This window comes from Ictidomys tridecemlineatus, chromosome 12 (assembly GCF_052094955.1).
Source record: "Ictidomys tridecemlineatus isolate mIctTri1 chromosome 12, mIctTri1.hap1, whole genome shotgun sequence".
NCBI lineage: Eukaryota > Metazoa > Chordata > Mammalia > Rodentia > Sciuridae > Ictidomys > Ictidomys tridecemlineatus.
In genome coordinates this window covers 100,108,972-100,133,191 of record NC_135488.1, presented here as the reverse complement: position 1 = coordinate 100,133,191, position 24,220 = coordinate 100,108,972, and the positions used below count along the sequence as shown (strand labels likewise).

The 24,220-nt window shown below is 42.1% G+C and overlaps 1 protein-coding gene across 2 annotated transcripts in view; it reads right to left on the bottom strand.

Moving 5' to 3' along the window:
* Rbks (ribokinase) overlaps nt 1-24,220 on the bottom strand; it is an 84,953-nt gene that overhangs the window by 4,739 nt on the left and 55,994 nt on the right. Inside the window, exon 8 of one of the 2 annotated variants that reach the window (XR_013429141.1) lies at nt 7,067-11,047. The exons of the other annotated variant lie outside the window; for it this stretch is intronic. The gene's annotated coding sequence lies outside the window, so the exon portion shown is untranslated. The remainder of the gene's footprint in view (nt 1-7,066; nt 11,048-24,220) is intronic. 2 annotated transcript variants of the gene reach the window in all.

The window sequence follows — 24,220 nt, the reverse complement described above, 5'->3', positions numbered from 1 at the left end:
CAGCTGTAATGGTAGGAACATGCCAGGACTACAGCTAGTTTCTTTTGTTTTTTACCAAAAAATGGAGGTGAGGCAACCCCCATGTGTTAAATTCTTAGGAGAGATCAGACATCTTGTCTCTATCTTTCCTTGATGAATCCTTAGAGTTACAATGCCTTATCAATACTGCACATTCAGTTAATGCTTGCTGAGGAATTACTCCTAGTTGCCTGGTCTTGACTTCACCAGAACTGAAATGCAGGGGGTTCCATTTTTTCACAAAGAGGCAGCAGTTGGACCATGAAATTTCCAAACACAAAGATGTAGAGTGGCACCTGGTTGACAGGGCCATCAGGTCAAAAACATGAAGGCCCATCTGAAAAGCCCCATTATGTCTAATAACGGAAAAGCTCCTTGAAACTGAATCATGAAAGGAATCGAAAAGTCCTTCTACTCCTTGCAGAGGAGTGGAAGGTAGGTAACTTTTACTCTTTGCTCTGTAGTAGGAAGCAACCTGGGTGGTGTGTGTGTGTGTGTGTGTGTGTGTGTGTGTGTGTGTAACTTCATTTCTTCTTTATGACAGTCCCACTTCCCCTGAAATGACACTAACTTATTTGTTCAGGATCATATCAGCTAGTTAATGGCAGAGCTGCAACCAGCATCCAGACCCAGCTGACTCCATGCTCTGTTAATATTATACCACCTGTAAATGTTTGTTGGAGGCAGGCAGCAGGGAGGAAGGACTAAGGGAAGGAATCACCAATCTCTTTAAGTATCTTGCGTCTCTTGGTATTTCTCAGGATCCTGAATACCTTGTTCTGTATGTTTTTTGTACAGGTCTGTGACATGAGACAGTTTGAAAACTCTCTGTCCCCTGTGTCTCTCCCACTGCCTTTCCCAGTGCTTTGAGTTGACCTGACATAGTGGTTCTAGTTCCTCCATGTGTTCTTCCCAAGATCTCTTCCAAGGTGGCCCAGCTTGAACCACATGTTACATGAAAACGGAGGTTAGGTTGTCATGGCCCAGAGTTCCTTGATAGTCCCATTGTTGAATCTATTAATACCACAAGGCTTTCGAGTGCTGTTGATTCACATCTTCAGTATAACTATTTTTATACATTGGTATGATTTTTTAAAATGGAAAGTGCTTTAAAAGTGGAAGCTGTATTGTATCACTGTGATTTTCTTGTAAGTAAAGTACTTTCCAATCAATCATTCTTGGAATAATGGAACAGTTCTCATTGATAACAACATGATGGTTTTAACCTTTTACTGAAAATTATTTTTGTGCCAAAAGGGGTAATGGCATAATCCATTTTCTTTCAAACAATTAACCATGTGGCTACTATTCATCACCTTCTCAGAATGATTTCCTCTTAAGGAAGAGCTGCTCTTACAGAATGGATGTGGCATTCTGAAATCCTTGCTTTCCTAAGGCCTTCATACTCCTGGGTTCTGAGAAGCTCTGATCTGTGGTACCCATGCAGGCAGCTGGAAAGGACAGCAAAACATGCCCCATGGCATGCCAAGCCATCTAGTGGGGTGAGTGGAGAGGCGGGTTGAGGCAGTCACAGCAATGGTGGGGCAGGGATGACACTCAGGAGCAGCTGGAGAGATGACTCCAAGGGCAGAAGCTAAGAGATGGGAGCTCCTAAGGATAGCACCCCAAAGCCAGGGTGTGAGGTTAGGTGGGTGTCCTCTGCTGCTAGCCCCCAAGATAACGTTACCACGGAGATAGGACATTGTCCTGTCCTTTCTTCTTCCCCCTATTAGACTATCAATGCCCACCTCCCTATTCCCCTTCACTGCCCCTTGCCTTTCTGGGGCCCTTGTCTATGACCATGGTCTGAGCTCTTGCTAAATGGACCATCCCTTCTTATCACTCAGGGCTTGGCTCTCAGGTGAAAGAGAGAAGCACACTGGTGCTCTGTGGAGCTGGGCAGTAAATGCTTAAAAATAGTGGAATGTGCTACCTAGCATGGCATGCCCACGTGTTAGTCCAACTCCCAGTGGTCTGTGGTGGCTCTTTTTTCTGAGGTCCTGCTCAGTCAGGCTCTCCTCTGGGTGCTTCCCATGTTATTACCTTTATTTTTCACAAGGACTCTGTGAGAGGAAGAATTATGGTGGATGGTTCTGCCAAGTGGCACTATAGGAAGGTACCAGCTGAGGGGGTGAGCGTGTGCCTGCAGGACATGCTTGGCTCCCCAAGCTGTGAGCCTACACCCCTGTGGGTACAAAGTGCTATGGAGGCCAGCAGCACCCCTTTGGGGTCTTTATATTAAAGGCAAGAAATGAAATCCAAGGTTAAACAAACTGTCCAGTGTAAAAGAAAAGGTAGTAAATGACAGTCAAGATTTGTACCAATGTCATCTGTGAAAGTCCAGCAACAGAGCAGGCGGGAAAGCTATTTTGAGGATAAGAGATTGGGATTTTGGGCTATTGATCAATTTTTCTCTCTTCCTCACTTCCTCTCTTTCCTCACTTCCATGCCTAAAGCCTTTTCAATGTTTCTCATCTTTCTTAGGATAAAATTTTAGTTCTTTAACATGGCACACATAGCTCCCTGAACCACTTTTCCAGTTCCACTTCTTACTTCCTATTCACTTGTGGGGCTTTGTTCATGGAGATGGCTCCACACACTCTTCCCTGGACTAACTCCTATACTTGATTTCTAAGACTCAGGCATTAGCTTAATCATTACATATTTATTACTTGGCACTGTGTTCAAGGCACTGTGCTTTTGCTGATCCCACCAGTCTAGGTTAGTTACCCATTTCCATGTTCCCTGCCCACCTCTCCAAAGGTAGGAAGACAGTCTTCATCACCTCCACATCCCGAGACCCACTGCCATCCAGCCCATGGCTGAAATACGTGCTGACTGAATTAGACACTGTTAGGAAGGATGCCAAGTGATAGTTGAGAAGCACATTCTGTCCCAAGAACGCCCTGTAGGAGGGAGGGCAAAGGACAGGCTTGTGAAAGTCCCAGTTGGCCAATTCCAGTTGATAGAAACTGGATGAGTTGGAAGGAATGATGGGCATCAAGGGTGGCTGGGAAAAACCCCATGTGATGAAAATCCCCAAGGTGAGATGGTGTCAGGCGGCACAACAGACCCCAGACGATCTTGCAGGAGTGATATCATCGCCCAGGCTTCACTTGTTAGGAATCTGAGCCCACGCGGCATGATTCAGAGCCCACACTGCCAAGGGACCCTCACAGTTAAAGCCTGTGCATTCCTCCCTGATGTCTTCACACATTCCATCTGACAAGCAGACACCACTTTCTTTTCTTTTAAGAACCTCTCCCTGCACAAAGTGATTCAGAGCCTGCACTGCGGGCCATGGATTGCTCAGCCAGCTTTGTGGTTTTAGAAGTCAGAGGAAAGCAAATGATGAAACATGACTAAATCCCAAGCCAACACAGTTTTTTCTTTAAAAAGGATCTTGCAAGGGGTTCAGGAAACAGGGAGAGAGTGAATGTAAACTGCCGGGGTCTCTGGTACCTTCCTTCTACCACCATGCTGGGGCCTTGGATCCCACCTAGAGGGTCAGCCTTGCTGTCTACACTGGATTTGGGTTAAAATTTCCTGAGGAAAGAACAGTTCATGGAGGGTTATGCCAATTGCTGCCATAGCTCACCCTTAGGCTACTCTGGTGGCCAGTCCTGCTCTGATATGGTATCCAAATTCTAAGAAGGGTGTCTGCCTTGTTTCTGGGTACAGAAGGCTGAGGCATGATTATCTTGATTAGGCCTGAGAGAGTAAAAGTCACTCTGCCTCAAAGGGTTCATTCCTCATTGGCAAGAGGTATGGGAGTCATGAACCTTGAGGAGGTGGCAGAGAAAGAGCTTTTAAATCCCGTTTCTGTCCCTTTTTGTTAGCTCTGTCATATTAAGAATGGCAGATTTGGGCCTGGGTTGTGGCTTAGTGGTAGAGTGCTTGCCTACCACAAGTGAGGCACTTGGTTGGATCCCTGGCACCACATAAAATAAGAATGGCAGATTCCCTGCAGTGAAGTTCCCCTGTTATTTATTATTTTTTTTTAACGAGGTGCTAGGGATCAAACCCAGTGCCTTATGCATGCTAGGCAAGTGCTCTACCACAAAGTCACAACCCCAGCCCTGTCATTTTTAGTTCTATTCACACAACTGGGAAGATGTTTTCTCACCTGGAACAATGTTGCAGATGGTTTAAGGACAGACAGACCTGGATTAAGTCCTGATTTTACCACTTGCCAGCTGTGTGACCTCTGGCAGGTTACTCAACCTTTCTGTATGTTTATCAGTACAATGTACCTTAGAGGGCTGCTGTAAATACTGAATTAGATAATTATGTCAAAGGGCCCAGCACAGAGCCAGTGTGCAACAGGGGTGGGTTAGACTAGGTGTACCATCTCAGAGGCCCCTTACTTTGCTCATGGTTTTAGAGTGAAGGCGTAGGTCTGAAGGGGCCAGACAGGGTTCTAAGGAACACAGGGGGCTACGATCCTAGGACACTATCTGAAGGATCCTAGGGCAAGGGGACTGGCTTTCTGTTCCTGGCTTGGAGGAGAATAAGGGTGGCCAGGGAGAAGCGGAAGACAGTATCCTGTAGCCTTTGGTTATAAGGGAGGCCAGACTCCTGAGAAGTCCATCAGTGGTCCTCTGTATGTGCTTGGATCTCTGAAATTCATTCCCTTATGGGCCAGGGGACATACTCTGGGGACCTTAGAGGTTGTGAGGAGGAGACTGAAGTCATGTAAGGTGAAAAGTATAAAGGTTCCTTTAGTCAGTGTGAGACTGGGGAAGCCTGGGAAGTCTCTTGCTTTCGTTTGGGGACAAGGAGCAGAGAGTGAGCAATGAGAGGCTCTGAGCAGAGGCACAGAGCTGGGTTGGGTGGGGCTGGGTACTGCCTGGGAGGGGGGTCACCCCCTGCCAGGAGCCCTGCACCTGCCCTGCCCTGCCCTGTTCTCTACTGTCAGGCTGAGGGCTAACACCCAGGGAGGGGTGGTGCTGAGTCCTGAGGGTCACAGACAGGCTGAAGGGATGGTGTGAGAACAACGTGATTTTGGAGGGACATTCCTCTAGCAGTACTGGAACCTGAGGTCAGGGCTTATCCTGGTTAGTGATGGACATCAGGCTATCTGATCCACCTTTTCCATGTGACCAGCCTCACCACTCACCCCAGGGGTGAGCAGGAAGGCCTTGCCTACTAAGGCCTTTGTTTCATCAAGGGTGTGCATTTTCAATTGAGGCCACATCTCCAAGGGGGCAGAAATCGGTAAGAGGGTGAAAAAAATTTTTAGGTATTACAATAATTTGTGGCTTTCAAAGAGTCACAGTATACCAACAATAAAAAAATAAAAAAAAGAAAAAAAGAAAAAAAAGAAAAACAAAAAGAAAAAAAAGAGAAATAAAAAAAAGAGAGAAATAAAAAAAAAAAGCAGCTAGACAACGCCCTGAAACCTGACCCCTTGCCTCATTTGAATGGCTTCTCCCCAATAAAAGGGTTCAGAATATGCTCCTGGCTCTCCTTCTTGCCTGCCTTGCCCCCCTTGTGGGAGCTGTGGCTGAGGAGTGGTCACTGAACCCAAAGAAAAAGTAAAAAAAAAAAAAAAAAAAAGAGTCACAGTATACAACTGTATGTGCATGCCTCTGTGTGTGTGTGTGTGTGTGTGTGTGTGTGTGTATGTATGTATAGTATTTATGGTATTAATATTTATGGGGGAAGAAAGAGGGCAATTGGAAAAAATCTTAAAAGGCTCTTTGGGGTTGGAGTGGGATAATAATGATTAAAAAAAAGGGGGGGCTAGGAAACACTGAAGTAGGGTCTCTTGTTCCAAAGAATTGCCAGTGGCCCACTCTGGTCTTCTGGCACACAAAGAGGCCCTAACCAGCAAGCTCTGTGTTGCAAGGCATACAGGGCAGGTGCTAGTGGCCCTTGCTTTCTTTCCACTGAGCCTGTAGTTCCCACATCTCCCAATCAATTCCTCTCCTGTTTGCCTCAGTTTACAGACCCCACCTCCCTGGGCAAGGCCCAAGTCCCAGTGTGAGGAATTTAGCAAGAAGATGAAGACCAGGGTGGCTGAGTACCCTCCCAAGGCAGGAAAGGGCAGGGGCTGCCTCCTGTGCAGATATGACAGAGGGTTCGCTGGTGAACAGACAGGCGACGCTGCTTACACAAGAGCCCAGTTCCACAGCTCACACCTGAATCTGTCCATCTTATCAGCATGTATTTATCTCATAAAGATGAGATCACATCCTTCCCCAACCTCCACCTTCCCAAACCAGCATAGTTTATGACCATCAAGATGGACAGTGAGAATCCAGATTTCATATCATTATTGTGTAAGTGCTGCTGATTTTCATTCTAAATAAATCTGTAGGGAACATGACAAACTATTATGTCACAATGTCCATGACTTTGCCTTCTACTGTCAGCCACTTTAATTTATAATAGTTAAATTTCAATTATTAGGCTGAGATAGTCCACTTTTAAAAGTATTCTAATTAATAGAGTAAACATTCTCTGACTTGATATATTTTAAATAATCAGTATTTCAAATTAATCAAGTATGAAACATGCAGCAATGTTTTGGTATTATTTTCATTTGTCTTTTCAGTACGCATAATTTTTTCCCTTGCTATATAATTTACTGGCTATTAGGTTTTTTTTCTTTTTTGGTTATTGTTGCTGCCAGTTCCAGGGATTGAACCCACAGCCTTGTGCATGCTAAGCACATGCTGTAGCACTGAGCTACATCCCCAGCTCCCTCCAACAATACAGGTTGAAGATATAATTCAGACCATACAAGTCATCCGCTTAAAGCATACAATTCGGTGTTTTTAGTACAGTCACAGGGTTGAGCAACCATCACCACAATCTATTTTAGAAATTTTCATCCCCCCTAAAAGCAACCTCATAGTCCTTCATTCTTCCCTCTACTCCCAGGCCTAGCAGCCACTAATCTACCTGCTGTCTCTACAGAGTTGTTAAATAGATAACATTTTTGAGTAAAATCATTTCATATTTTAATTCTAGAGTTGACCAATAGCATACTATGCCACAATTAACCAATAATTTAACCCTAATTAACCAATTATATTCATACCTAATCTCTTGATGTTAGCTGGCACTTTGTGTGAAAAGTGAAGCTGATACTGGCCCAGTGGGAACTGCTCCGTGTTACTGAAACTTCATTCCTAATAAGAACCGAGGCAACAAGCTTAGCTTCCTTCTTGCTCAGAAGTGTTCACCAAAGTTTTCAAATTAAATTATAAATGCATCAGGAGCTTGCTGTTTAACAACTCCTATGGTGAAATTGTTTGTAAGAGCTAATCTCTGAGGTAAAAATCAACCCACATTCTTCCCTAACAGACACATTAACTGGTCTGGTTTATAAATCTCAGTTTCTATAGATTTGGTTGGCTCGAGGGATTTTCTTTTCAGTTTTCTGTAATGATTAATGTGTAGCAATAAACTTCCTTCTTAAAGGTCAAGATTCCCTTGCACAGCCCTGTAGTAGATGGTTTCTGGAGAGACCCTTCCAGGCCTGGTATGAGCCATGTATTGGGCATGAGAGCCTCAGCATTCACACAACACTGCCCTCACTGATCCTCAGAGCTTCCTGAGACTCGGAAAACAGCATGTCTGATCATGGCTATATTTCCTAGCCTCTTGCAGTCACTACTCTGGCAAAGGTTTTCTCTTAACTGGTGAGCTGAAATGGCCATCATGTCCAGGACACTATGGAGACAGAAAGGTGGATCTGGCTAACAGGCCTTTTCCCACTCACATCCTTGAATGTAATGCTGGCACCACAGAATACTGCCTGCAGAATGATTAGACTTTCATGTTTACAGAGCACTTTCTGGTTTACCAGGCATGTTTGCAGATGTGATTCAATTTGAATCTCATTACAGTCCTGTGAGGTAGAAGGGTGAATCTTTCATTTTCCAGATGAGAAATCAAGTGTAAGAAATGGCTTGAAGACATGGTGAGATGGCACAATTAGGGTGCCTTTGGTGAAAGCATAGTCCCATTAACTGTCCTCTGGGGAGGCCATACATGTCTTCCATCTTTGCCAAAAAATATTTTGAAACTTTTTTTGGAATACCATAAAAAATTGTAGCATATCTTTGAAAATCCTCCCTGGAAGCAAACATGTCTTCTAAACCAGAGTTTCTCAAACTTGAGCAGAGAGGTCAGAATTTCGTGGATGGCTTGTTAGTTAATACAGGCTTCTGGGCTCCACCCCCCAGCCTTTCTGACCTATTAAATCCAATGTGGGGCCCAGGAATTGCACTTCTAATGAATTCTCAGGTGGTACAGATGCTGCTAGTCTGGGGTGTCAGGGGCCACACTTTGAGAACCACTCTCCAGAGGAATTTATTTCTGGAAAGACTGAATCACTTGAAACCAAGTCTAGTGATATAGAATCAAGCTAGGGAGTCCACCACCGACCCCAAACAATAGGCAACTGTAAAGAGCAAAACTAGCCCTGGTGGAAACCTGATTGAGGAGCTTCAAACAGGTTCTGAACAAAAAGGCAGCTGGATAGAACTAAATGTGAAGCTCCCGGGACTGCTTTACAGGGAAGGACACTGGTGGATTCGTGCCAAAAGTTCCTGTGAACCATACACAACAGTACATTGTTCAAATCTATTTTTGATTTTCCAGCTTTGGAAAAAGACACCATGGAGGTGACACATTAAAGAATCAGTATCCAGGGGAATCAACAGCTCATGACAGCAGATAAGCAGGCAGAGGTCCTTTCTCGACTGCAAACATGAAGGGAGTGGAGCATGACGGGAAACCAACTCTTTTCTCCCCTGGCTTTTGCTGTTGTGATTAAGAATGGAACCAGTGAAAAAGTTCAAATTCAGATGCCATTGATAAACATGTAACATTTTATGGGGAAAAAAATCCCAGTGGAAAAGAAAAAAATGAAATACATTAATACTTAGGCTGGGAGAAAGTCAATCTTTCATGTCACAGCAGGGAAAAAAGAGGCGGAGGAATGCCTAAATATTGGTTCTATTTTAATTTCAACTCTACATTACATTAAACTCTCCTTGTACTCCTCTTTAATTTACAGCAAATGCTGACACAAATTGGTGTGCCTTTTCTTCTTTGACATCAGTATTCCTCTTGAATTATGTATTTCTATCCAGAATGAGGTTTATGGGGCTAAAGTATTCTTTCATTTAGATAGATGAGAACAGAGAAGGATCAATGGGAGGTCAAGTGTAAAATCAAAGTAAGGTGGGGCTGAGGTATGTTCAGGGCACCATTTCACTGCCCACAGAGACTGTAAGTGGTATTAAAAATGACAGTGGCCTTTCCATTTTCAATATATTGATTAAATTTCAACCACTGTACAACAAGAAAAACTCTGCCAACTTCATCCCAGAGCTTCCAGATTCTCATGTATTAGTGCCCTACTAATATTTATAACCATTTGCAAGAGTACAGGTAATCACAATAATCGCCCCACTGGGATTTAATCTAAAATTGAAACAAAGACAAAAAACTTCCTATTAGATGCAGTGTGTTTGGCCACCTCACACTTCACACATGGGGCACGTGGCTGTGGTGTTGACTGCATCAGAGATCTGGCCCCACTGTTGGTGAAATGGCTCCTGTTCCAAGTTAGCCAATGGTTCATACTGACAGAGGCCATTTGCTGGCTCCATCTGGGCCTGCCTATGTCCACTCAGGTCCACTCTCCGCTTCATCAGCTGGTGATGGCCTCTGAGCTGGTCAGTCACACCAGCACTGATGTAGAGTGTTGTGATGAAGCTGTTTTGAGCTAACACTTGCATCCTAATGACTTCATAAAAAGGCAGACACACTGTCTCCTATCACTGAATGATATGCAAAGCAGACATGCCTGAGTCAACTCCTTTCTTCATTTCCCCTCAGCCAAGCCTGGGTTCCCCACTGTAAGCCATCCTCAGTTATCTCTGAGAATCCTCCCTCCATTTAAAAATCTCACCCATCACCCACTCTATTCCAGGAATAGGAACTGAGGAAAAGCTGTTTACATGCTGCCTGATAATTTTAAAAAGGAGCATTTCATGTTTTACTTACAATTATATTAACAATGTAAAACCTCCCTGTCAATATGGTATATTAAAGCTGAAACTGGCTATGCCCAGCAACAGTGTCATGATGTCACTTCCTCACTGGTTCAGTCCTAGTTGGGCCAGTGGTTGGCCAGCTCAAAGAACATACGTGGGACACTGTCAGCCTGGAGTGAGTAGGCCACACGTACTCTGCCTCCTCAGGTTCCCAGGCAGGGCCCGAATGGCAGTGCTGGCAGGCGCTGCCGTCAGTCACAGCCCTTTCTCTCTGCTATACGGCTAGCCACAGAGGAAGATGGCTCCTCAAGACTGAAAACTGTCTCAACCCCCATTCTGCCCAAAATGTCTGTGGTGGATTATTTTATTCTATAATTAATGAAAGAGAAATGGAAACTTGAGTACGAGCTAAAAATGGAATAAAAAAGGGCCCATTCTTCAGGCAACATTAATGAAAGCTTTGTATATAAATAACTTAACATATCGGTGAATAAATGGCACTTAAAACTAAAAGGTCTGTTAGTGATTCACTCGTTCTAAAGACTGGCCTTGCCTTCTGTGGTCAGCAGTCTTTTTTCTTTGTGACTCCACTCTTTAGACAGAAAATAGTTAATCCAATATGATTTAGTATCTTACAAGATTTGCTAGAACATCTTCTGCCAAATGTTCATCTTTTAACAGCTGCTTTTTAATTTCAGTGAGAGGTACTTGAAATACAATCATTGTTTTCTGTGAAAATTCCATGCTAGATAATATAAAGCTACAGATTATTAAACAGCAAAGGCATTTGATAACATTAGCACCAACCGCAGGTTCCACTTCTGCTGATGCACAGAGTTTTGAGTAATTAGTCATTGCACAATATTGTATTTATATCCTTTTCTGCTTGAGCTGTTAGGCCACAAAATCAGCAGGCAGTTGCTGTTATAAAAGGGTTCTTTGGGTTATTTATAATGTTTTTGCTTTCTTAAAGTTGCTGCTTCACTCTTGGGTCTGGAGCCAGGTCCACACTGTGAAAATGAAGGAAGGAACTGAGCAATTGTTCTGTGACTCTAACTGTCCTGAAAGTTGATGTGGGTGATTCACAGCAAACTGTATGCCTTGGCTGGGACACCTGTATTTTTATCTACACAACCCAAATTCATCACATGCTGGCCAATCTGTCACTTCATCGGGAAGGAAGCATAGTTACGTGAGGCCGTGTTTCTATTGACAGTAAGCTAGTATCTAAAGCGTGTGCGGTACGGCACAGTATCTGAACTGCGTCACACTGCAAAAGCTTCCTTCAAATGTTATCACTTTATTTATTTATTTATTTGCACTAGGGATTGAACTGAGGGATGCTGAACCACTGAGCCACATCCCTGGCCCTTTTGTAATTTTAGGCCTTTAGGGCCTTGCTAAGTTTCTGAGGCTGGTTTTGAACTTGCAATCCTCCAGTCTCAGCCTCCCCAACCTCGGGGATTACAGGTGTGTGCCACCATGCCTAGATTGTTACTTACTTTAAATGAAAGCTATATTTTTGCTCCAAATTCTTGTCTGTTATGCAGATAAGTGATTCCCCAAAATGGGGAGGCATGTATATATGCCCAGTGGAAAAGCATGTGGAAATTGCCTGAGATTTTTATCTTTTGTAAAATATATGGGTATCTCCCTATGCTACCTGCAACCACTGATGATACTCACAATGGAAACAGTGGTTCAGGAGGCTGAGACAGGAGGATCAGGAGTTCAAAGCCAGCCTCAGCAAAAGCGAGGCTGCTAGGCAACTCAGTGAGACCCTGTCTCTAAGTAAAATACAAAATAGGGCTGGAGATGTGACTTAGTATTTGAGTGTCCCTGACTTCAATCCCTGGTACCTGCTTCCTCCCCTCAGCCCCCCCCCCAAAAAAAACAAAAACATGAGGAAAAACACTGAGACTGCCAGAATATTTGTTTGTTTTTTTTTTAAATTTTTTTTAGTTGTACATAACACAATACGTTTATTTTATTTATTTATTTTTATGTGGTGCTGAGGATGGAACCCAGGGCCTCACACATGCAAGGCAAGCGCTCTACCTCTGGGCCCCATCCCAGCCCCCAGAATGTTTATTTTAAACATGAAATGACCACCTAACTTAGTCTCCCTCCTCCCACTTTTTTTTTTTTTAAGGAAATGAACTACTGTTGCATCTTCTAAATTTTTAAGAGCTCTCATACCCTCTGCTCAACATGCCCCTTGCCACTTCTCCAGTCTAGGCTGCCATCATTTCCTACCCAGATCAATACTGCAGCCTCTGGCCTGTTTTCTCTGCCTCCAGTCTCATAATTTCCAATTTCTTCTTTATATTACAGCCACATTAATCTTTCTATGAAGTTTAAGTAGGACCCAATATATCCCCTGCTTAAAATCTTCAAAGGTTCCCCCTGCCCTTAGAAGAAAGCATTAACCCCTAATATGGAGGATGTGTGGAGTGAAGGCTTCACAACCCATCCCTGTCCTCTCTCCACCTCACCCTTCTGCATTAAAAAAAAATTTTTTTTTAGTGGTTGGTGGACCTTTACTTTATTCATTTATTTATATGCAGTGCTGACACTCAAACCCAGTGAGTCACACATGCGAGTCAAGTGCGCTACCACTCAGCCACAACCACCACAGCTCCTGCATTTTTTTCTTGTACTCTGAACTCATTCCAGATAGAGCTCCTCCTTCCTTCCAGGTGTGTGATGAGCTGCTACCACTCTTCCCGGCTACCCCCTACCAAGCTGCCTCTGGCATATCCCTCTGCCTACCCTTTCCTTTCCCCTCTCAAGCAGGTTCCCTGGGCTCCCACAGCACCCAGGGGCATCCCTGCCTCTGCACTTCTCATTCTGACCTTGTGGGCTGCATACTCTTCTAGGTTCCAAGCTCTCTGTGGCCAGGGGCTATCTTACTACACCTGTTACACCAGCCTGTGTCCCACGTGTGGCGTGCAGAAACTTCAAAGTGCGCTGAATAAATGGGTTCATAGTAGGAGCTCATCACCCTATTTTGCCATACTTTCCTGTAGAGGAACTTCTCATTTCATACCCCCCCACCAACCCTTTTCCTTTTCTTTTATTCTTTTCTCTCTGTTTACATTACTGGGAATTGAACCCAGTGCCTGGCACATATCAGGCAAGTGCTCTACCACTGAGCTACAGGCCCAGCCCTTATTTTAAGACAGAGTCTTGCTAAATTGCCTAAGCTGGTCTTAACTTGCAATCTTCCTACCTCAGTATCTTGAGGAAGTTTCCATTTCTTTTTAATTTAATTTTATTTTTTAATTTGTTTGATGAATTTTTTATTAGTTATACATGACAATATAATGATCTTTACAATTCATACATTTGAATCAAATGGGGTATAATTTCTCATTTTTCTGATTGTATAAGTTGCAGAAATCACATTGGTCATACACTCACCTATATACATACAGAAATAATAATGTCTATTTTATTCTGTTGCCTTTCCTATCCTCCCTTCCCCTCCCCTCCCTTCCCATTACATCTCTCTACCCAATCTAATGTGACACACTTCTTTTTTTAAATATTATATATATTTAGTTATAGATGGACAAATACCTTTGTTTTGTTTATTTATTTCTATGTGGTGCTGAGGATCAAACCCAGGGCCCCTTCATGTGCTAGGCAAACACTCTACTGCTAAGCCACAACCTTAGGAAGTTTCCATTTCTTAAAGAACTGTTTCCAGCTCTAGAGGCACGTTTTGTTAAATAAATCCTGGAACTCCTAGAATGCTCTGAGAATAAGTTGACAGGCAGCCCAAGGATCCTGACTGTGGTCACTGGATGCGATGAAACCCCACTTAACCTCCTCTTTCAAGCAACACTGTGGCCTAGAGACCTGAAAACCCTCCAGATGCCCAGGATGAAACAGAAACCTCTTCACTGTAACTATGCCTAACTAGAGGATTTTTCCAGAATCCAAAAACAAGAGGCAGAAAGCTAAGTGCATGAACTATGGCTGTCCTGGGGGGGGGTTGTGGTCTTTATAATCTTAAGGCTTGGGTTTTTATGCTCATGGACAGACAGAGGTGGGTTTCAAGCAGAGTGAGATGCTACAGTCAAGGTTCCTATTGAAGCTGGTTCTTTGGGACTAGTGAGGCAAGCAGTCAATATATGTACTTGAAGCAAATTATAGTCACTTATAATGTGGTCTAACGATTAGATTTCTATATTCTAACACTAAAAGTTAATATAGAGAAGGCTAAATAGAGGAGGAGGATTTTTCTAACTACGAACAGGAAAGTTATTTAGTAGTTATAAACATAGTCTTTCTTTTTCCAGTTTTGGTTTGTTTTGACCAAGAGAAGAAAGGAATATAAAGATTTTAATTTTTAGAGAATCTCTCAGGGAAGATATACTCTGGATTCCTTCTATCCCCAAATCAAATACCTTTTTCAGGGGTGGACCATTGTATAAAGCACTTTTCTTTATATATTTTGAAAGGAATAGAAGTAGGACGAGGAAAGCAAGAGGGACTCGCTTTAAAGATTTAAACTTTTAACTCTATTCTACTGTATTCTGAACACACAAAAACCACCACAAACACACACACAAGGTATTTGTGCCGCTAATAGTTCATTCAGACACAGCACATGTCATCAGGACAGGTAACACACAAAGTGCATGTCACCAGCCTACAACCTGCACCCCTAGGTTCATACAAAGGGCAGGCTAATGTCCAGCAGGTTGTGAGCCGCATACCATTCTTCCATTCCCTTGCCTACTTCCAGCAGTGATGGGCACTGGGGCCAAGGGGACAGTTGGATTCCAGGTAATTTTCTCATCTCCTCATAGTTTCAGGTTTCCCCAGGAGACACCCACTCTGTGGAAGGCACTTGGAAGACCTACAGCAGAGTCCTGCAGGTCTGTCTCGGGAAGACCACTTGAGCAGCCTAGGAAAACAGGCAAGGAGCTGACCACGGGCTCACCCCCACGCTGTCACACTGAGAAGTGGGGCTGAGGTGTAGGGTACAAAGATAAAAAGCCTGATCATGGATGAGCAAGCAAGCTCTGCCGTATCATGCCTTCCCTTCCTGTTGGGCAGAGGGACTACTTCCTGCCCAGGCCCAACTCTTATCTAGATTCAGACATTTCTCTCTTGACTTTTGCTAAGGCTTAAATTATTGTTCCTTCACTTCCATGTCCCCTTCTCCATGGCCACACGCTACCTTTAGTCTTATGTCATATCTGAGTCTGAAAGTAGGACTAGTGCCCACATCTCTTCAGGGAGTCCTAGAATGTGGGGTACTGGGGACCTGTAAATGCATATCCAGTCCTGGGGGACAGTACTTTGGGAAAACAGAAAAAAACAGCCTCACATTTGGCCTTGGTTCAATTCTTCCAAGTGAAGATGACATTTCTGGTAAGCAATTACAATTAGATTTTTAGAGCCCTGGGTTTTCAAAGGATCACATGCAGGATTAAGAAAGATAATTTCAAATATTGAATTCTGCCTGATTAGCTAATAAATGAGGTGATGTGCTGATGTGGAAGTAATGTAATAGAGCCAGTACGGCCCCCTGGGCATGGCAGATGTCTTGTGCCTTGTCTATCGTCTCCTTAGCAATTACCTTGTCCTCCACCCTTTCTTTACAGTCAGTGAACTTCTCTTTGCCTTCTTCATCTTTTCTGGCAGCCAGTGTGTACAGAGTTTGCACAGAGTTTTATGATATTATTCCCAGGGCTGGGAGGGCTATTCCAGAACCTTAGTTGAGTTTTCTTTGTTCTCTGATGCCAAGTTCAGAGGTGTCATTCATCTTCTCTAACTTCTTCTTCTTCTTTTGGCCTGGCCTTTATAAAACTGCAGGTAAAACAATCTGATGATATGTTTTCAAATGGAAAATGGGGGAGAGTTACTTCATTTTCAAATCACTTAAAAAGAGCGTTTGTACCTCAGATTCTTCTTTCTCTAGGCATCTTAAATGTGGAATGTGAGGAATGTAAACAGCCCTGAAGATTCTAATCCTCTGAGAAAACTGAGAAGTGACTCTTGTGCTCAGACTAGTTATTTTCCCAGAAGGAAATAAAACTTTTTCTTTATTTACAGAGAGCCATTATTGTAGACTAAGCATTGTTTTCAGCACTGAATTTCCCAAAAAGACTCTCCAGGCTAGGCTTTGAGGATGGGTAAGAATTCGCTAGACAGGGCAGTGTGAGTATCCCCCCCCCCCCCAATTAGAAAGCTAGTTTGGAAATGTTAAAATTAAGAGGAATCACATTGTCACTAGGCTTTATAGTTAGCAGTTCAGGTTCCTAATTAAAGAAGTGTAGTGAAAAGGTTATTTGATTATCGTCTTTCAAAGTAGTGTCTCTCTCTCTCTCATCCAGTGACAAGAATGAATGGAGGGGCTGGGGATGTAGCTCACGGGTAGAGGGCTTTCCTAGCATGCTTAAAGCCCTGGGTTTGACCCCCAGCACCACGAACAATTAAAAATACATAAATGAAACAAATGAGTTCTGGGCTGGGGTTGTGGCTCAGCAGTAGATTGCTTGCCAAGCACTTGTGAGGTCCTAGGTTTGATCCTCAGCACCACAGAAAAATAAATAAATAAAATAAAGGTTGTATCCTACTACCACTAAAAAAATTAATATTTAACAAAACAAATGAGTCCTGTCATCCATTGATGTACCTAATTAAAAAAAAAAAAAAAAGAAAGAAAACAAATGGATGTGAATTGTGCCAGAGTCTTTGCTCTCTGGAATGGGCACAATCCTGCCACACCACTCCCAGGTATTCCAGCCCTTGCCCTGTGGAGAGAGAGGCTGGAGTGGAATGGTGGTGGGACCTGAGTGCTCTCTGGCTCAGGTAATGTCCATTCTGCCAGACAGCAGGTGGAGCAAGTTCCTGGTACAAGTTATCTAGTAACCCCAAATGGTCCACATAAAATAAATAATGGGATATCGCAAGACACACTGATGAGCTAACATTTACTGAGTGCTTACGTGAGCCAGGCACTGTTCTCAGGGTATGCGTGGATTATTTAAGTGAGTTCACAGGGTACCGTATAAAGTAAGCAAGGCCTTTTCAAGATCTGGCAGCTTCTGAAGATCTAGAGAAAAAGGAGCAATTATAGAAGCCTGTATCATGACAAGTGACAAGAAAGTCAGTGCTGGAATGTCAAATCAGAGAGAGAGTGAAGGCTAGGCAGACTGTCACCAAATCAAGAAGCAGAGCAGTGAGGTAGAAAGTACATGGCAGTTGGAGTCAGTCAGACAGACAGGTAGACCTAAAATCAACCCTGGCTCTGCCACTCACCAATTGTATGTCCCCAGGCAGGTCATATAACCAGGAGTCAGTTTCTTCCTCTCTAAAACAGGCAAGAACCCATCTTGCAGGGTTGTTCTGAGAATGGGAGGAAATGCCTGAGAGTCCAGCCTAATGCCTGGCAAGTAGTACCCAGCTTTTATTATCAGCCCAAAGAGTCCTTGTGTTCCAAGGATGAAGGAATTTTAGAGGTCACCCACTCCAGAGAAGTCATGTTTGGATGTAAACATGAACCCCAAACATAAAAAGTCATTTGCCCAAAGCAACCTGGCTGGTTAATGTCTAAGTCAGGATTAGCACTCAGGACACCATCTGTCCTTATCCACAGGGCTGATGATTACAGCTGAACCATTTCAAACCCTTGAGACATTTCACTAAAAAGGTGACTAGGCTGATCCTGTTGGTGTCCCTCTGATTGTTTTCTCCTTACAGGATAGGTGATTTTCCAGCATTCACATTAGTCACTTCCAAATGGGTTTACTTGCTTCTATGTGTGCATTAGTCTGCTATAGCTGCCAAAACAAAATGCTACTTTTAAGTGGCTTAAACGACAGTACCTTTTTTCCTCACAGCCCTGGAGGCTGGTAAGTCCAAGATCAGAGTGCTCATTCTGAGGCCTCTTGTCTTGGATTGCAGGTGGTCACTATCTTGCTCTGTGCTCACATGACTTAACTGTTTATTTTTCACATGTGTTTATTGGACCAGGACGCCACCCTATGACCAAATTCAACCTTAATTACCTGTGTCTAGCCCCTATTTCTGCATACAGTCACACTGGAGACAGGACTTCAACAAGTGGATTTTGGTGGGGGCACAATTTAGTCTATAGCATTGTGTCTTGTGTTCTCTCTCCCTCCACAGCCATTCCACTCAGGACTGTTTCAAATAGGTGGGAGCTGAAAGGTGAAGCAGATGTACTATTAGGTGCCTAAACGTGAGGTACCAAATGCTGGGCATGGTGGCGCACACCTGTCATCCCAGCTGCTTGGGAGGCTGAGGCAGGAGGAGCACCGGATCAAAGTCAGCCTCAGCAATTTAGCAAGGCCCTAAGCAACTTAGACACCCTGACTCTAAATAAAATATTAAAAAGGACTGGGATATGGCTCAGTGATAAAGTGACCCTGGGTTTAATTCCTGATACCAAAAAAAAAAAAAAAGTACCTAAAATTTAAGTACTTAAAAATGAGGCATCATCTCTGGGCTGGTCCCCTTATCAACTCCTCCTGGTTACCCATTAATCAAATCCAAGAGGTGTGGCAAAAGCCAAAGTTCAGATGGTTCAATATATTATTAATTGTGAGAATGCGAGTTGAAGAGTTAAACTGAGGTATATAAGTAGATTCATTCAGAAGGAAAATTTGAACATGAGGAAAGTTTCTGTGAAGATCAGTCATACATCTGAATGATGAACAGAAACAGTGAAGCTCTGACATTTATTCTGATATTTCCAAGGGGAACTGTATATAGTAACATATTTTTGAGGAAACGTCTTTCTTTAGAAAGATTAAGGGGAAAAAAAACCTGTCAAGTATGTAGTGAAATATCCAGATTTAAGAAGCCTCCAGGGTCCTGAGGATGAAGGTAATGCAGATCAGTTTTTTTGGTATCAGGAGTCTTTCCATTGTAAGTTGTCCTAAGTCAAAGGGCTACTCAGTCCAGTCAGAGAGGTTTTAGAATGCTTGAGAGGTTCCTTGTGAGACCAGGAATAAACTGTGACCAGTAACTAGCTCCTTTGTGAAGATAATGCTCCGCACACACTTGGAGAAATGATCTCACCCATCTTGTTTGGCTGTGTCCCAAAGTCATATTTACTCCAAGTTACAAAGTAATACATGAGAAATACGGGCTTATAGAAAAACTCATAGAAAGCAGAAGTCCTCCTTTATCTTTTCTTCCCACCAAATTATTCCCCTTCCCATGAATAATGATCAAAACAGTTCAGTGAGGTTTGTTCTAGATTTTAAAATATGCATTTACTTTTAGATATCTGGAGAGTTGCTTTTAAATAAATGGCACCATACTATGAATATTTAACCTTCTCACACTGATGATAATGTAGACCTGTCTTCTCAGTTTCTCCTTTATTACAAAGTTGAAACCAACATTCTTAAGCAAATATTTGTATATGTGAACATATCTGTATGATCTCTTAAAAGGGAATTTACTAGGTCAAAGGGAAAATATATTTTAAAAAATTATATTCTCAAATTGCTTTCTGGAAACAAACTGCTTTCTGGACTTATATTTGCATTAGAATATATGATATGAGAGTATGTGTTTTTGATCTATTTGCAATTTGACATTATCAATCTTTGACTTTTAAATTTTTATTTTCTTGTTTATTTTTTGTACTAGATTGAACCTAGAGGCACTTTACCACTGAGCTTCATCCCTAGTTCTTTTTATTTTTGATTTTGAGATAGGGTTTTGCTTAATTACTCAGGTGGGTCTTAAACTTATGATCCTCCTGCCTCAGCCTCCTGAGTCACTGAAATTACTGGTTCAGCTACTGATTCAGTGCTGGTTCAGCCTTTAATTTTTGCCAACCTTTTGGGCATTAAAGTGGATCTCACTGTTATTTTAATTTGTATATTCCTGATTTTTAATAGTTCAGCTGGCCTCATTTCTTTACAATTTTATATTGATTTTTCTGTGAATTGACTATTTATATTATTCTAGAGAAATATTTGATTTTTTTTGAGTTGTAACAGCTTTTTGTAATAATACACAATAATCCCTTAATGTTGTAAATATCCAAATCTGTTGTTAGTAGACATTAAATGACAAGTGGGAGTGCATAGAAAAAAAAAAGGAAGGATTTAAACCAAAAGGTTAACAATGATTACATCTAAGAGATAGGACCTGATTATATGACTTTCCTCTTTTTTTTTGATTAATAAGCACTTTATTACTGTTTTGATTTCTTTTATTAAAATGCCTATTTCTATTCTAATCATATTTCTAAAGATGAGCAAATTGGTTGAATCTTTATTTTCCTGAAGGTGTTTCTATCTAAGATTCGGTTTCATAATGCCCTGTAAAATCACATGTATATGTAGTTTGATACATGTTTTTTGCATTTGAAAAATTCTGTGTTGTAAGTGGTTTTACACAAATACTGAGTAGTAAACATTTTACAATTACGATAATGCAATTAAAAGTTTTAACCAAACAAAAAGTGACTTGCATAAGTTAAGCAGTGAGTCTTCTGAGAAATTTGTAATAATATAACCTGATGATTCCATAATTTTCTCTATAAATAATTTTCATGTTTTTTTCTTCATTAAGATAAATTTCCTAAAGTTCCCTCTCTTTCAATTTATATTCCTTGTTTAAAACCAAGTAATAACTGTCTTGGTTTCCATACCTTCTCTTTATCAAGTTTTGCAAAAAATATTTTATTTCTTGCCTTTCTGAAATTTCTTAGTTTTGATTAGAAGCCATACCAATAAAGACTAGGTTTCTATAGCTCTAACATCACATCTCCATATAAAGTCTGATGAGAAGGGTCCAGGCATTTCCATTTCTCTTCAGAAAAATCAATGGCCACACCCCTTAATGTCAATGGTTCCATTTCCTGGCTTTCCTGCTTAGTGTTCCCCCCTATAGCTTTTTTCAGCTCCTGTGTAGCACAGAAACCTGGGGCTCCAGATCTAGGATAGTAAACAGAAATGGATTCATATACGACTTTCCTCTTTATCCCTTTTTCTTCCCTTGAACACAAGAATACATTAATTGCACAAGCAAAAAAAATTTCAACAAAGCAATTAGTGTGGTAAAGGAAATGGTGAAGGTTTTCATGACAATTGTAAATGCAGATTTATTAAGAAACTTTGAGTGAGGTGGTATCGATGGAGTAAGTATTCTAATGTAACAATAGTTACTTCTTTGACAAAAAATTGATATGGCAGCTAAAAATTAGCCTTACTACTTGTAGTTTCCTATTCACATCCAAGATTCTATCATTGTTTACCCATGTCATTTTATTCTCCCTCCCAAGTATCAGTGATCAACAGTGAGGGACACCCAAACATCTTGCCAAGTTTCTGGACAAAAATGTGCACAGGCTCTATACAAAGACAAAATGGCTTCTGAGTCACCAGCAGCCCTCAAAACCCTATTAATTATTAACAAATGCAAAGAAAGTGCATGCTGATCAGAAAGAAGGAAGTAAGAGGGAGGAAATGTGGTCTGCTGGGGAGACACAGTGCCCATGTGAGAACTCAGAGTTAAATACTATTTAATACAGAATTAAATAGTCCTCCCAGCAGACAGGAATGCCCCAAATTGCCTGGGTTGGGAAACACCTCCTAAGATCACTTAAGGTTATCAGTTCTTATTACATGAGGCAATGCCAGTTTGACCTTCCACTAGCACTAGTGGCACGGGTGCAGGGTAGGAGAAAGGTTACACTGAGATGGGAATAATGAGCCAGGCATGTTGGCACATGTGATCCCAGCAATTTGAGAAGCTGAGGGAGGAGGATCACAAATTCAAGGTGGCCTGGGAAACTTAGTGAGGCCCTGTCTTAAAATAAAAATGAAACAAGGCCTGGTACTGTAGCTGAGTGGTTGAGCCCTTGCATAGCATGTATGAAGCCCAGTACTAGGCTCAACCCCCAGTACTGGAAAAAAAAAATGATGGGAATAGTGACCCCTCAGATGTTGGGCTTTCACAGACTAAATTATTACTAATTGTTACTAAGAGGTGCATCCTTGGGAATCTACCCTTAAGAGCAGCCTAGATGGCCAAAGGCCAGACCCCAGGGAATACACCAAAAAGGAACCAACTTGGAAATCTGTAGGTAACCTGCCAACCTGTGATCATCTCATAAAGTGCTTTCCCACAACTTCAACAGAAACTGTCTCCACTTCCTACTGGTGGAATCTCTAGAGCAAATTCTCAACCCTGACTAGTCCTCGGAGGCAACCAGGCAGCTCAGCTGATGTTCTTAGAGCCTCACCAGCAATTCTGAATACTACAGGACTCAAATGTAATGGATAGAAAGACAGGTAAATAAATAGGGAAGATGAATCCCCAAAGCTCCTAGCTTTTGTTTACTTTCAGCTTATTTATATATCCTGAATTATGGTGCATTACTATAAAGCAAGCAACACTTGAGAAGGCAGATTTAGTATATGGGTCGAATTCTTGAAAGGACAGTGTTATTGTAGATCCTAGGACTTAGCCATTTACATGTAGAAAAGCAATTTATATATCATGAATTTTACAGAGCTTATAGGGTAATATAACTAATACTATATTACACTACCATGATAATCCTAAAATATTATTACCATGCCTAAGTCTGTATGGTAATGCATACAGAATGTACATCCAGTATAATTCCAAATACAAAAAGTAAAGCCTTTAGGTTAGAAAGAACAGAGTGAGGACATGAACACCCTGTCACTTTGAGGCTAAGATCCAGATAACATATAGAAATGGGAAAGGAGATACATCTGTCATGTCTTCCAAAATGAGCTGAGGACATCTGCAGCTTCTGCCATCATCTCACTGTAGCACAACGGCAAAAACAGATGTAAAAATAGAAGTGATATATTCAACTATTAACAGTGAAGCAAAACTGAATATAGCAGCCTGCAGCAGCGCTGACGTAAAATGGGGAACAGCTTCTTCTGGGGCAGGCTGTCTCGAGTGGACAATGTGCCAACAAACTAATGATGTTCTCTCCATCCGTGTCATCCCTGACGTCTTCAGAAGGGATGAGGAGGAGGAGACAAGCGAGAAGGTCACAAACTGACTGCAGCAAGTGATATTCTCCTGACTGCAAAGTGAAGGAGCCCATTTGTTGGGAAGGAAACCCCTCCCCCTGGGAGTGCACCACCCACTGCAGCGCCTCCTAATGAAGTTCTTGGGCAGGCACACAGCTGTGTGCAGCCTTCGGGAGCTGCAGTAGGGAGAGTGCTGGACAGGGGGACAGGAGAGCACAGAAAAAGATGAGGGAGATTCTAGTGCCAGGAAGTGACCACGTGGGTTTCCTGTCAGTGTCACCTCTGCTCCACTGGGGAGGAAGCTGGGAGCCCATTTGGCAGGTTCTGCAGAGCAATTCACAGGAAGAGAGGAAGACCCTCTATCAGGAGAATATTTTCATTAACGGAGCGCCTGGAGCTTTCTGGTTGTTTATTATTACTTGACTTTATTTTTTTCTAAATTGAGACATCATTCATATATCATAAAACATTCTCTCTAAACATGTATACTTGAGAGTTTTTAGCATGCCACGAGAACTGTTCAACCATCACAGTAATTGCAGAGCATTTTTTATCACCACAGAAAGGAACCCTTACCCATTAATAAGTCACTCCCCCAACCTCTCCAGCTTCAGTTTACTTTCTCTTTCTATGGATTTGCCTATTCTGGATAGTTCATATAAATGGAATCATACTGAATGTGGCCTCTTACGCCTGTTTTCCCCACTTATCGTGAGGTTTTCAAGATTCATCCATGCCATAGCATGAATTAGTACTTTATCCCTTTAAAGATAATAACTTATTATCTAATAATTTAGCCACTTAGACAGTGGCATCTGGCACATTCACAATGTGGTACAACTTCTATATGTTTTAAAATCTTCCCATCACTCCGGAGTAAACCCCCTTACCCATTAAACAGTATCCCCATTCCCTCCTCTAGCCCAGAAACCACCCATCTCTGGGCTTTACCTATTTGGGGAATTTCATATAAGTGGAATCATATAATATGTGACCTTTGTGTCAGATTTCACTTAGCATTATGCTTTGGAAGTTTATTTTTTTCACAACACGTGTTAGGTATTCCTTTTAATTGTCAGTAATATTCCATTGTATAGCTATATCACAATTTGTTTATCCATTCATGTATGGATGAACACTGGATTGTTTCTAATTTGG